Source organism: Leguminivora glycinivorella, chromosome 16, assembly GCF_023078275.1.
Source record: "Leguminivora glycinivorella isolate SPB_JAAS2020 chromosome 16, LegGlyc_1.1, whole genome shotgun sequence".
In the NCBI taxonomy this organism is placed as follows: Eukaryota; Metazoa; Arthropoda; class Insecta; order Lepidoptera; family Tortricidae; genus Leguminivora; species Leguminivora glycinivorella.
The window spans coordinates 20,031,322-20,038,382 of NC_062986.1; positions in this window are offsets into that span (position 1 = coordinate 20,031,322).

The window sequence follows — 7,061 nt, forward strand, 5'->3', positions numbered from 1 at the left end:
TGACTCGCAACTGACATTTACTTTACAATAGCTTTCTGGCTACATTTATGCACCTTATATTAACAGAATAAGGCCTACAAATTCAAGTTTATGTGTTTTCAATGAGGAAAGCGTGACTAGACGGACTTAGGAGCGGCAAATAGAGGAGCTGACCAATATATTCCCTTGTCACGTCCTCACGTTACAGTAAAGGTAAACATAATATAATTCCTTAATATCTGGGCGACCGAGCTTCGCTCGGTTCTATTTTATTTTAATATATCACGTCTTTAGATAAAAAAAACTCTTATAAATACTAAAAGAAAAAAAAAGAAAAAAAACAAAAACTTAATTTCTGGCCGGGATTCGAAACCCTGACACCTACGATCTATCTGCGTACATTAGACCGACCTCGTACGACTGAGCTAAGCGGAATCGATGCGCGCGCGGCGAAATTAACGACCATATTTTACGTTTACTAACGCGAAAGAAAAACTCATGAAAACTCCAAAATTCGCGTTTTCCGGGATCTAAGGCTACGCTAGATCGATTTTTCACCCCCGAAAACCCCCACATAACAAATTTCAGCGAAATCGTTAGAGCGGTTTCCGAGATCGTCGGTATAAATAAATAAATAAATATAATAATAATAAAATACTTTATTGCACACTACAGGAGAAAAAAGAAACATAATTCAGAACAGATACAACATGGTAGGTAACAACAGGCGGTCTTATCGCTAAAACAGCGGGCTCTTACAGACAACCTTCAGATAGTCGAGTGGCGATCGGAATAAAATTACAAGAATGGCTCGTTTAAAAGTATAAGATAAAAAACTAACGTCTAAACAAAACGTACTGGCAAACATTAATAAAAAAAACCCGACATACTGGACTGAATTCCATCAAACATGGCTATGAACACTCCCGAGACTCCCGACTGATTCAGCATTCAAATAAAATAAAAAAATCTAAATCGGTTCTGTTTGGGAGCTACGATGCCACAGACAGACACACACACACACAGTCAGACAAACAGACAGGCAGACACGTCAAACTTATAGCACCCCGTCGTTTTTGCGCCGGGAGTTAAAAAAGGTCGCAACACCATTTGTTGATAATAATAGGCTAGTTTCCTACTAGTCAAATCAGCTTCTTTTTATGAACTGTCAAAACGATTTGCTAATATGGAATTACTATGAAATACTGAGGAGTGACGTCACGGTCAATTCATTTACTTTATATATTTCTCTTTGACTTATTAAATAGAAATTATGTTTAAAAACAACTACTGTCCATATTATTCTTCTAATTACGTGGTGCTTTCGTGCACTGCATAAAATATTTTATTTTAATTATAGGAAACTAGCCTATTATATGTAACAATTTAACATATATGAGGTAAATCATTATGGGATATTTAAAGTATGCACAATTACTACATTTTTTTAAATAAATAAGTAGCTAAGTACAGTACCTAGTTAATTTATGTAATTCCCTAAAACTTCAAAGCTCATACAATTTTTATTTTTGGTTTCTATTGCGCGAAGCGCTGGTGGCCTTGCGGTAAGAGCGTGCGACTTACAATCCAGAGGTCGCGGGTTCGAAGTGTTCGAACCCCGGCTCGTACCAATGAGTTTTTCGGAACTTATGTGCGAAATGTCATTTGATATTTGCCAGTCGCGTTTCGGTGAAGGAAAACATCGTGAGGAAACCGGACTAATTCCAATAAGGCCTAGTTACCCTTTGGGTTGAAAGGTCAGATGGCAGTCGCTTTCGTAAAACTAGTGCCTATGCCAAATCTTGGGATTAGTTGTCACAGCGGACCCCAGGCTCCCACGAACCGCGGAAAATGCCGGGATAACGCAAGGATGATGATGGTTTCTATTGTCCGAGATAAAATGTTTCTAATTAACTTATAATCAAAGAGGATCGAGTATTATAGAGAGTTACTGTCGAAGTAAAATGTGTAATCACAGTGCATAGACTGCCATCTCTTGACACAGGCTTAAAGCTTCTGAACCTCAGTTTTGACAATTTGGCCCATATTCTTATCTTGATATGTTTTAAAATGTCAAATATTAATATTAGCGCCATCTAGCTGAGCGTACCCCAAAGGTGTAACGCCATCTAGGCCACCGTACCTGTTTCTGTATGGTACTGAGGTACGTTTTTTTCTTAACTTTATCTGTCTATACGGAGTTATATATGTCTTTGCTCATAATAAATATTAAAGGCTTTATTAATTGTATTGATTCTACTACAATGAAGCCTCGTGGTACTTGTTCTTTATACGCAGGTACATAAATATGGCTTTTCCGTTTTGTTACTTCCTGTAAAGCTTCATAGAATTTGATGAGTAAGCTTTATTGTTTGTAAGTTTTTATAATCCATTGGTCGTAATAGTTGGTATTGATATACAGTTGTTTATTTTATACGCAAATAAACAAGAATTAACAGATACTATAGTACAGTTCCGCTAAAATGAAAAAGTAGGCACCTATTACAATTAGGGAACAAATCAAATCTTTCGTGTATGATATCTATTTAAATTTATAATTTATATATAGTAGTGTGACTACTTAAAAAAAAAGAACAAATCAAAAAATATTCAATAAAATAATTTGATTTGTTCCCTAGTTGTATAGATGGCAGCACCATCTCTCTCGCTATATCGTAATCCTGCAAAAGGATTCGTATAGGAGGTGCAAGCACTAATTGCTCGCCCTTAGAGTTGGTCAAAGGCGCCTAGCCTTATCAGAGATAACATGTTACACTAGAGAAATTTCGTCGGGTACCACGGCGGGCGGGTGGTCTAGTGGTGAAGACGTTAGCCGCGTAAGCTGAAGACCCGGGTTCGATTCCCGGCTCGGCCACCAGTGGGCCTTGTCGTTTTTTCTTTCGTGTATGATATCTATTTAAATTTATAGGCACCTATTATTTAAAAAAAAATATTACAGGCAGGACATTCTTACACATATTGACTGAGGCCCACAGTAAGCTCAAGAAGGCTTGTGTTGTGAGTACTCAGACAACGATATACACATAGAAAACATCCATGACTCAGGAACAAATATCTGTGCTCATCACACAAATAAATGCCCTTACCGGGATTGGAACCCGGGACCGCGGCGCAGCAGGCAGGGTCACTAACCGTTAGGCCAAAATCAGTAGTTCTTCAATTTCTTATTACTTAATTATAAGTAATTCGAGACATACACATATCAGCAAACCTAATCAAATTCTTCATTAACTATATCATTAAGTTACACATTAAACAGTAATAAATATCAGTATTTTATGACAGCAGTAGTATCAAAAGCATCATTATGACTAAGTGCCCTAAGTGCGCCGTCACGAAGAGGAAAGGGAACTTTGGGCTCCCGGAAATGCTCGTTTATGCTTGTTTGATTGAAATCTTGATCTAGTTGGTCATGATTGATCATGTTCTTCAGATGAAATAGAAAAGTAACCAGAGTGACAGAAACCAACCGCCAAAGAAACAAAGTTCATCCTCACTTTCTCGACACGTGGCAAACTAAGAACAAACGGGCCTCCCGCTCGTTTTTGTCCAGAACGTGCAAGTTGTGGAATGAGCTTCCTTCTGAGGTGTTTCCCTTGCGCTATGACATGGGGTTCTTCAAGAAGCAGGTATTTAGAGTTCTCAAAGGTCGGCAACGCATAAGTGGCTCCCCTGATGTTGCTTATGTCCATGGGCGGCGATGACTGCTTACCATCAGGCGGCTCGTCTGCTCGTTTGCTGCCTATTTCATAAAAAAAAATCTGCTGGAAAGAAAATCTAAGTCTGTCGTTCTTCCAGTTGTACTTAATACAAACTTCTTCGATGTTTTAAAATTATAATTCGTTTATAAATAGTCCTAGCCCTCTGGTGGTTTGTAACTTTGTATATTAGTATTATGACTATTTAAGAAACAAATGTGACGTTGTCTGGGTAAAGGGGCCTTATTGTCGATGGCGCTTACGGCGTTATGAGCGATGTTCGTATACAATTACGACACCGCGGGACGTAAGCGCCATCGACAATGAGGTCCCTTTACCCAGATAACGTCTCAAATAAAAAATATTTAATAAAATGATTTGATTTGTTCCCTAGTGAGATCATTAAAACAAAATTCTACCCTAAATAGTGGGAAAATGCCGATGACAGGATATATAGTGGGACACCAGCAATGAATATAAATATAAATATATTATTATAGAATTTCACCACCCCCTTTCTTCCCGTGGGTGTCGTAGAAGGCGACTGAGGGACATGGGTTAAATTGTGGCGTAGGCGAGAGGCTGGCAACCTGTCACTTTAGTGTCACAGTTTCGTTTTCTTTCAACCCCTTATTTGCCAAGAGTGGCACTGAAATTTGAGTGGTTTCAAGGGCTCTGCCTACCCCTTCATGGGATACAGGCGTGATTGTATGTATGTTGTATGTATGTATATAAATATATATTGGGGACACCTTACACAGATCAACTTAGCCCCAAACTAAGCAAAACTTGTACTATGGGTGCTAAGCGACACCAATGTACATAGTTAAAAAAACGATGTATTTTATTCCAACTCGGGTACAAAACTATTAATCTGTCAGTTCTGACGCAACATAGTTTCATAACTTAAACTGAGAAAATAATATAATTTTAATTTAATACTGAAGTAATGAAATTATGGACCATACTTGCAGCACTTGAAGCATTGGGTTATAGTTAGCAGAATCTTACCATACCTATCCATACTAGTATTATAAATGGGAAAGTGTGTGTGTCTGTTTGTTTGTCCGTCCTTCACGGCAAAACGGAGCGACGAATTGTCGTGATTTTTTTAAGTGGAGATAGTTGAAGGGATGGAGAGTGACATAGGCTACTTTTTGTCTCTTTCTCTTTCTAACGCGAGCGAAGCCGCGGGCAAAAGCTAGTTTTATCATAATTTCACCATGAACATCTCAAAATGTGACCATTTACCATTAAACACACAATAGTGTCCAAATACTGTACATTATAAAGTAAATTATGGACTGGATCTTCATATCGATTACAAATTAAAATTAGCGGCAATTCTGACGTCGTGTATCCAATTTGTTAATAGCAACTAAATGCAGTGGTCGTGTAAAAATTGCTACTTATGCTGTGGCGAAATACTCATCACTCGCGTGACGGGTCCTGAATTGTGTCAGACTATTAGTCATTTTAATGCTACCATTTTCATGGTCGTAAATAATAATGTCTGTTAGAGGTTTGAGTTTTGATATTGATACGATACAGTTGTGCACAAAATGCACTGCAAGGCTTTTAAGTAGGTCGTTTTGCTTGCTCTGATTCGTTATGTGGGGCCCGAGCGCCCAGATTTTATAAAAGGACTTGGCGAAGCGGTTGACTGATACTACGGGGGACAAAAGAGCTGGCAGCTTCCTCGCTCAACGTATAAGCATTGCGATTCCGAGAGGAAATGCTGCCAGCATCTTGGGAACTATGCCTCAGGGGTCCTCGTACTCATATTCATACTCATTTATTTATAATATTGTTACATATTACACGTCAAAATTTATTTAAGTACATGATTATAACACGGTGTATTACAATTAATATATTAGTATTAATTGGTAGTAATTATAGTTAAAAATGACAAAATATGTTAATACATTATTAAATAAAGGCTAGGAATATTAATATTAAAATGAAATTAATACAATGTTTCTGAATGTCAATTTGGTAATTTAAATAATGTGAAATTCGTTCATATCATAAAAAGCCTGGATGAGAAGCCATTTTTTTAAAGTACGTGTGAATTGGTTTAAAGATTTAATATCTTTGGGTAGTTTGTTAAAAATCTTGGGACCTTGTACCTGTATAGTCTTGGAGGACTTAGTCAGTCGACAACTGGGGAGGAGCAGGCGTTCTTTGCTTCCTAGTTTGCTTGTTTGAAATGTGTCCTCTTTAGACTTAGATTTTTTAAAATCTATTTTATAATTTTTATTATTATCTATTTTATAATTTAATTTATTTTAATTTTTCTAAATACATATATATGCAACAATTTTTAAATTCTGCTTAGACTGTGATTTTCTATAATTGCAGAGTGCTCTATACAAATTTCCACCCCCCCCCCCCCCCCCCCCATTTTAGGGAAGTGGGAGGTTAGAAAGGGACAAAAAGTAGCCTATGTCACTGTTTATCTCTTTAACTATCTACACTTAAAAAATCCCGTCAAATCCTCACGCCGTTTTGCAGTGAAAAACGGACAAACAGACATGCACATTTTCCCATTTATAATATTACTTAGTATGGATTATTAAAGACATATTTATAAACCAAATTCATCTTTATAAATAAATAAATAAATATATTGGGGACACCATACACAGATCAACTTAGCCCCAAACTAAGCAAAGCTTGTACTATGGGTGCTAAGCGACGGTATACATACTTAAATAGATAAATACATACTTACAACATATTTTTAAATTAAAGAAAACATATAAATTCACACCTCCGGCAGGACTCGACAGGGATTTGTGTGAATTTTTCAATTTTTCCGTTAACTTTAAAAATATAGTCTCGCTGTTATTGTTTCGACATTATACCTTTTTACCCATAAATGAACAGTATCCCTTTTCATGTGAGACCGCCGCGAACGGATCCTAAGCAAAGATGTGACGACCTTATGACGTTGCGATCGCATTTTTGCCATTGACATTTTGTGCTGATACTCTCGTGTGAAACAACCATGGAAGTTCAGTTATGTCGATTGAAAATAGGTGTTTACAGAATTGGAACTTGTGCTCTCCTTTTTGCTGTGTACTTAACACAGCAAAAGGGAATGTACAAGTTTCTAATGGGGTGGCAACGCGCATGTGACACTCTTTGAGTTGCAGGCGTCCATAGGTTACGGTGACCGCTTTCCATCAGGCGGGCCGTACGCTCGTTTGCCACCGACGTAGTATAAAAAAAATCCACCACACGTTTAAAATTAGGGGGTGATGTTGATATATTTCAGATTACATATAAGCCGGAATATACGGTATGAAGATAATGCTACTATAAAAGCTCAATTGAATATGTACACGGTGCAACATA